At 40.4% G+C, this 8,639-nt stretch overlaps 1 protein-coding gene across 3 annotated transcripts in view; it reads right to left on the bottom strand.

Moving 5' to 3' along the window:
* LOC118749167 (UDP-glucose 4-epimerase) overlaps positions 1 to 8,639 on the bottom strand; it is a 519,161-nt gene that overhangs the window by 371,232 nt on the left and 139,290 nt on the right. The gene's annotated exons all lie outside the window — the stretch shown is intronic.

Here is an 8,639-nt window from a genome sequence, read left to right as displayed (position 1 = left end):
CGTCGACGTGAATTCCTAGCGGTAGCCTGACCTCCTTCGTCCAGGTTATGAACAGGGTCGCAGAGGATTTCGTAGGAGAGAGGGCTAGACACTTTGCAGTGAAGAAGCGAGAAAGGTCAGAGAGATATCCGTTTACTGTCGAACACAAGTCATCAATTCCATTCCCAGTCGCCATGATCGAGCAATCGTCGGCGTAAGAGACAATCGAGACTCCCTCTGGTGGTTGAAGGAGCTTTGAAATGTAAAAGTTTAACAGTAGTGGGGAAAGGACACCACCCTATGGAATCCCCTGTTTTATTTTTCTAAGTTTGCTCGATTTGTCTCTAAACATTACCGACGACTGTCGACCACTCAAATAATTTGCCGACCATCGTTTGAGCCTCTGTGGGAGAGAGGAAGCCTCTATATCTTCTAGTAGCGTGGAATGGCTGACAGTGTCAAAAGCCTTTGACAGGTCCAACGCTACTGGAATCGTTCTCTCACAGGGACATTTACAGTTAAGGCCACGAGTTATCTGAGTGTTTATGGCGTTAAGTGCTGTTGTTGTACTGTGCACTTTACGGAAGCCATGCTGATGCTTCGCTGGGGTCAAGTGGTTTGTGAAGTACGGGAGTAGCAAGGCCTCGAGTGTCTTCGCTACCGGGGAAAGGAGTGTTATCGGACGATAAGAATCTCCTATGTTGGCGGGTTTCCCCGGTTTGAGCAGTGGGACCACTCTCCCCACCTTCCGGATGTCTGGGATGATGAGAGTGGCCATGCACAAATTGAGGACCTCCGTTAGGTACGCTTCCCCCGCAGTACCCAAATTTTTCAGCATCAGCATGCATATTCCGTCGGGGCCCATGGCTTTGGAGGCTTTCGCCTTCCCGATGGCCACGTGAACTTCACCGCAAGTGAAAGCAAGGGGGGCACAAGTTGTTGGCAGTTTGTGCAGCCTTCTGGTCACTCGACGCTTGGCTTTGTCCACCGGAGGATGCAGTATGAACTGCCGGCTAAAATAGCTCGCGCATCGCTCCGGGTCCGACGAAGCATGGTCGCCGAAAGAAATTTCGACTCTGTCGTCGTGCTTCGTCGGATTGGACAGTGACCTCACGGTTGACCAAAGCTTACTCACACCAGAGGTGAAGTTACAGGTCTTCAGATGCTCCTCCCACTTCTTCCGCTTATGTACGTTTACTAGTTGCCGAATCTCCGCGTTGGGATCCCTAGTACGGGGATCTCCGAGATCGGCCTGACGAAGGCTGTCGCGCTCATCGGCTAGAACAGCCGCTTCGGCAGGGAAGTTTGGACGTGGGTCCGTTATACATCCTGCCGGTATGAAGCGAGCTGCAGCAGCAGTGACAGCCCTGCGGAACTTACGTTCACTGAGATGGACGTCGGTTGGTGTGGGAAGCGCAGTGAAGGTGTTTTCAGTAAACTCCGCGTAACCTTACCAATCAGCTTTAGAGAAGTTGATATAGGTCCGGTGTTTAGCGGAGGCAAAGTCGGTTGGTTTATCTATCGAGATGACTGGGTAGATGGTCTGATGCTAAAGTCAGCATAGGTCGCCATGTTATGCTGTTTATCAGACCAGCGCTGACTATGGTGATGTCTAGCGAGCTGATGCAGTTACCCATAATCCTGGTGGGTGCGTCGTCGTTCATTGTGCAGAATGTCGAATCGTCTATCTGCTCAGCCAATTCTGTTTCCCTACGATCGTTTGACAGGCTTGAATGCCAAAGATCGTGATGCGCCGGGCAGCAGGTGACAGGGGGTATGTATATGTTAAATATTTCGAGCTCGACATCGGCTGACCGGATAGCAATGCCTTGACATTCTAGGGTGGTATCCCTGCAGTCGATGTCTGCTTCGATAAGACGATACTGCACGGTGTGGAGCGTGATGAACGCTAAGCCGCCACCATTATCTCGCTCGCGATCTCGACGGTGTACGTTGTATCCGGCACAATTCAACAATGTTGAATTGCTGTGCAACTTCGTCTCTTGGACCGCAGCTATCAATATACCATGCCGACACATAAAGACGGTTATTGACACACTTGACTCGATTACAGTTTGTTGCATACGATCTGAGACAAAGCTTCGAAATAGGGTTTTTGAAACGGAGAAAGGAGTACATTCATGGGCGTAGCCAGGTAGGGGCAGGGGGGTGATCGAGCCTCCCCCCCTTACTTTCAAATTTTCCTTATCTTATCTTATCTTATCTTACTAATCTTACTTCTTACTAATATTAAAAATTTGAAAGTTTGTATGTTTGGATGTTTGGGAAATCATCACGCGGAAACGACTGAACGGATTTGCATGAAATTTTGTACGCAGATAGCTTATGGGCCAGATTGGTTAATAGGCTATTTTCTTAGAGTTGCCATCTGTTAAAAAAGTTTAATTTATTTAATATGCGGGAACGACTGAATGGATTTGCATGAAAATTTGCACACAGATAGCTTATGATCTACAGTGAAAAATAGGCTACTTTTCTTAAGAGTTGCCACCTGTTAAAAAAGTTTCATTAAATTAATACGCGGAAGCGACTGAATGGATTTGCATGAAATTTTGCAAGAAGATAGCTTATGACCTACAGTAAAAAATAGGCTAATTTTTTGGAAGAGTTGTCACCTGTGAAAAAAGTTTTAATTAAATTAATACGCGGAAACGACTGAACAGATTTGCATTACATTTCGCACAGAGATAGCTTATGACCTATATTGGAAAATAGGCTACTATTTTAAGAGTTATCACGTATTAGGAAAGTATAATTAAATTAATACGCGTAAATGACTGAACTGATTTGCATGAAAGTTTGCACACAGATAGCTTATGACCTAGACTGGAAAATAGGCTACTTTTTTAAGAATTTCCACCTGTTTGAAAATGAAATTTTGCTCAAAGATGGTTTATGACCTGGATTGAAAAACAGGCTACTTCCTTAACCGGTTTTCCGATCAGAACGAAATTTAGTACACTTACTACGGATTTCGGAAGGATGCCCTTAGACTGAAAGTAAGTCCGATAGCTCAAGGCCCCTCCCATACAAATTGGAATTTTCATATTACATACATATCTCTGGAAGTATTTGTGGGAGAGTTCACTTGCTATAGTGATATCTATATGAAATCAAAGTTGGCATTAATCGATTGATGTTTTAATCAGTTAGTTAATTCGATTAAATTCAATCTGATTAGAGTTAATCATGATTAATTTTAATCTGACTAAACAGTTAATCGTAACCGCGATTAAAAAATTAATTTTTAATCATTAACTCTTAATTCGCTCAAGTAGGTTTGGTGATTAATTAAGTTATGCTGGAATTTCCCTGTGCACACAAACCAAGTTAATCCGGTATGGCTAAGTCGGGTTTCCTTATCCATCTAAGAAATTTGGTGTGCATTTTCATTAAGATATATACCAACAAATGTTTTAAAAACTAGGTTTGTAAAAGTTCCCAGTTTATGTATTACTAATAAAAATAATTATAATTTTTTTATATTATGTTGTTTTTATAAGCGTAAAACACAAAATAATTATTATAACTGGTGTTTGGTTTCAAACTCGGACAAACTAGACAAATTAATCAGATTTAATTTTTAATTGGATTAACGATTAATGTTTTAAATTAATTAATCGTAATCGCAGCCAGCGATTAACGATTCAAAACATGTTATCATTAATCGTACAGTTGATAACGACTAATTAATTTTAATCGTCAAACGCGATTAACATTTTAATCGTCAATCAGATTAACAGTTTTCCAACACTGTGTGAAATCATGTTCATATTCACGGAGAAAAATCGAGGTTTTTGGAAAAGAGGCGTAGCACCTCCCATACTGACTGAAAGTTTCATATTGCATATCCCTTCAAATGTTTGGGGTAAAGTACTCAAGGTTGGTATGGAAATACATATGTATGTATGTATGTGAAACTAAAGAGCGAAATACACAACACAAGCGGCTTGACAAACCAAGCGAAATTTCCCTTTGCTTCAAGCCATTTGTGCTGTCTATGGGGTGTTTGAAGGTTTGACAAACCGCTTGAGGGAAATTTGAGCAAAAATCAAATTTTTTTGATTTTCTGGCCGCCATGTTGACGTTTGATCAAACCGCTTGCGATGTGGATGGTAAAATCGCCTCAATTGCAACTGAAATTTCACCAAGTGAAGACGTAAGGGAGAATAATGGTAGAAAACTAAAATGTTTTACATTGTTAACCGAAAGAAAACTAAAATTCTGTGCTTGAACGACTCATGTTTGCATGGTCTATGGCAAAATGGGAAAAGTATGTTTGACAAGCCGCTTGTGTGGTGTATTTCGCTCTTAATACCATACTCATGGAGAAAAATGAGAGTTATTGGAAAAGGTGATGTGGCAACTCCCATGCATATTGATTTTTCTATGCCGCCTATCTCTGGAGGCATTCGGATTTTGGCGGTGAGCGTGCGTGGGTCGTGCGCGTCCTCCTGTTGAAAACTTCTGTGTAAAGTACAGTGCAGTAAAGCGATGTGTAAATTGTCTTGGCTTTTTTGTGCGCGTGTAATTTTTTCTTAGTAAAATTAAAGCGTTTTCGTCTTAAACAATAAATCTGGGGAAGCATAAGGATTGGGTGAGTAATCTTGGCAAACATTTTCCTTTTTTCTTTGTTTTTTTTGTGGTAGTGTGTGAAGAAAAATCTTAAGTTGCCTGTGAATAAAAAGAAAAAAGTGCCGCTAAAGGCGCTTAATAAAATGAGTAGAATGGCGTCGCCGATTCCATGGTCGGTGGCGTCTTTAGAAGAAGAAAATGAAGATCCGAATTTCAAAAGACAAAAAATCAGCAATGATGACGCTGGTTCGGGTTTTTATGAGCTTTCTGCTAGTGGAGGGCTAGTAAGATTACAGGGAAAAGATGGAAAAAAGTGTAGTGAAAAAATAACTGTAGAAGAAAATAACGGCATGGTTGTTGAAACCGACGCAGGGGACAGCAACGGGACTGAAAACGCAGGTGGCTGTGATACAGTTAGACCAAGTGAACATACAAGAGACGAAACTGACACAGTGTTATACCCTCAACACTTTAAGGGTGAAATCTTTGTTTTGGTTGATGCATCAGTCAACACACAGATGACAAACGAAAAAGTCTCAACTGGTCTGACTTTATTCAGTCAAATTAAAGATTTAAGAGTCAAAGACATGGACTTAATTACTGCCATTGGCAAAACGTTATATAAAGTTACTTTCAAAAACACCTTTGCGGCCAACAATTTTATAAGCGATAAAAGAATTATCAAAAGAGGCTTAAGGCCGTTTATACCCAGAACGGCCTTAGAAATTTATGGGGTAGTAAGGGGTATACCCACGTGCTTTGAGGAAAATAACATCAAAAATGAGGCTAGGTCTACCATTCCGATATGCTCGGTAAGACGCTTTAATAGAAAAGATGTAACGAGCAATGCATATATGCCTACAACCACAGTAAAAATCGGTTTTGCGGGAGATGACATCCCCAAATTTATAATAGGGCTATTCGCGATCCGGTGCAAATGGCCTAGCATCATTGCATTGCAAATTTGTATTGCAAATAATTTGCAATGCACAAACAAAATACACGCATTTGCATTTGTCATGGCTTGGCAAATTTGCAATACCGAAAATCCATAGCATAAAAATGCTATGCATTGCATTCATAAACAAAACCAAAGCTGATGCACAAAAATTGTTTTGCAAAAGCTTTACCATGACAGTTTAATAAAGGTCGCTCACAATCCATGGCATATTTCTGCAATTTCATAAATTTGTCAGCTCTTATGCACCGAATCGCGAATAGCCCTAATTTATAATTATACCAAGCTCTCTGTGGACTTTTATATTCCTCCCTTGAGACAGTGTGACAATTGCGGCCGTCTTGATCACACCAAGTTGTCATGCAAGGGCAAAAACAGGTGTGTTATGTGCGGTAAAGGTGAATGCCAAGACCCTTCATGTAGTACCAATGTCTGTATTTTGTGCGGTAATTCGGGCCACTCAGCTAAGAATAAAGAAAACTGTCCTCATTGGGAGAAGGAACAGATGGTCAATCGCATCAGGACAGTCAAGAAATTGTCCAGGAAGGAAGTATTGGATCAATACTTTCCTAGAAATAATAGGTTTAGCATGTTAGAATGTGACGATGAGATTTTTCCTGTTTTGCCGACGCAAAATACTGAGGTTGTGGATAGAGAAAATAATATAAACAGGAATTTCACCAAAAGGACATACAGCCAGACTGCGAAAAGAGGTGCGACCCAGTCAGCTCCTCCACCGGTAAGAGAGCCATTTAGATGGACAATAGTTAAATCCCCTGGGAACCCGGTGTACAATTCACCTGAGTACCAAAAAGGTCTAGTGTCCCAATTTGAACGGCTCATAACAGAGATGATAAGAATCACACAACGAATTTCTATTGAGAATAATAATACTGAACTTTTTGAAGGGATACAGTGCCTTAAAAATCAATTCGAAACAATTATAGCAAAAAGAGATGAGACTGAGATCACGGGATCACTAAATCCATTTATACAAAATGAAGCTATTACAGTATAACTGTCAATCACTGCGTGCTAATTTAGATTCTTTAGAATTTTATCTTCACAAATATGCAATCGACATTGCCTGCCTTAGCGAAATCTTTTTATCTAGTCGCACTCCACACAGGAAATTGATAAATTTTAAGTTGGTTAAGAACAAGGCGAATTAATAATAATATAAATATATAAATAATATAAATTCGCCTTGGTTAAGAAGTATCGCCCTGATGGCTATGGTGGCGTTGCCATTGCCATCAAAAATGACATTTTATTTAAACGAATCACTTTCCATTCTGATTATTACATTGTTTTGATTGAGACCAAAAATCTCAACCCTAATATCACTATTTGTAGTGCATACTTTCCACCTAACCTCAGTATTAGGGATTTCAACAATGAAATTGATAGAATATTAGTGTTTCTAGAACCTTTTAATAACGTATTTTTGATGGGTGACTTCAATGCTAGAGCCTTTGCCTGGGGCGATAGTGTGGACTCCAACCGTGGCAAACATTTGACCAACATCATTCAACAATCCTTTTTTCATAGTCTTAATGACGGCAGCCCTACCTATAAAAGTGATATTAGATCATCGGGTGGTTCAGTGCTTGACTTGACCTTCACAAACAGCACTATGCGGTGTAAGTGGTCAGTGGACTCCACGCGTATTGGCGGAAGTCACCACTTCCCCATAACCATTGAATCAAATGAAATAGTTAAAAACATAAGGAAGTTCACTGCCAAAAGAAAACTCCTAAAAGTCCTGGGAGAAGTTGAGTGTGAGTCAAATGTTCAAGCATTGGAGCCCAAAATACAAGAAGAAATCAGTAGGGCGACCTTTGTTACCAAAAATAATAGGTTACCTAAATCCTGGTGGAGTGAGGATTTGGCTAAGGTTTACAGATTCCTCATTATTGCCTTTAAAAAAGTCAAGCAATGTCCAAGTCCGGAAAACATGGAGGGTCTCATCGAACAACAAAAAACATGGAAAAAGGAGGTAAAAAGAGCAAAAAAGGATAACTTTAATAGTAAAATAGAGGAAATAAATCAGGGTATGGGAAGCGGAGCTTGGAGGTTTGTGAGGGCGCTAAGAGGGGATTACAGCCAAGACTGTAAGGGTCAATGGAACGAAGAAAACAACCAGCTTTATTTAGACATGCTAAAGGAGCAGGTTGCCGCACAACCATCAAATGAGGAAACCAACATTTCTATTCAGCCATGTCATGATCTGGCAATCACATTCGAGGAGATTCAGGAGGTTCTGCGCAAAAAGAAAGACACAGCTGCGGGAGTGGATCGAGTTTCATACAGTATGCTGAAGGCGCTATCGAACCAAACATTAAACTCTTTTAGGACTTCTATCAATGATATTTTTTTAACAAATCAAATCCCTTACCATTGGCGAACAATCAAGATTGTTCCAATACCCAAAAAGGGTAAAGATTTAAGTCTGTACCAAAATTTCAGATCAATCTCACTCATTTCGGTTATGTTAAAAACTATAAACACGTGCGTTAAAGATAGAATATATGAGTTCCTTGAAGTAAATAGCGTCCTTCCCTACTCCACCTTTGCATACAGGAAAAATAGGTCCACCTCAGTTTGTTTAAACCATATAATCCACCAAATACAGCTTTTAAAAAGCAACAAAAAACATGTAATCCTGTGCACCTATGATGTCTCAAATGCTTACAATTGTGTTGATGTCAATATTCTCAAAAATCTACTCAGGAGCTTGGACATAGAAAGCCTTTATATTGACTGGATTGTAAACTTCCTTTCGTTCAGAATATTGCAACTGGGCGATAAGGTCACACAAATCCAAAATGGTCTACCGCAAGGTAGTGTATTATCCCCCATGCTCTTTAACATTTACACCGCGAATCTCCACAATTTGGGTGACTGCAATACCAACATCTATCAATTTGCGGATGGCTTTTCTTATTTCTGCAGGGGACAATTTTGAGGAAGCAGTCAACAACATGCAGTCGAAATTGAATCTGTTTATTGCTAAGTGTAACCGTCTCAACTTATCGTTCAACCCCTCTAAAACCAATGTTATGCACATCTCCCAAGGATCGAAAAAGGCTATAGACATCCTGGT

This window comes from Rhagoletis pomonella, unplaced genomic scaffold, assembly GCF_013731165.1.
Source record: "Rhagoletis pomonella isolate Grant_MI unplaced genomic scaffold, Rhpom_1.0 Rhpom_scaffold_00014, whole genome shotgun sequence".
NCBI lineage: Eukaryota > Metazoa > Arthropoda > Insecta > Diptera > Tephritidae > Rhagoletis > Rhagoletis pomonella.
Note: the sequence above shows the minus strand (reverse complement) of the source record. Positions and strands in the feature narration are given on the sequence as shown.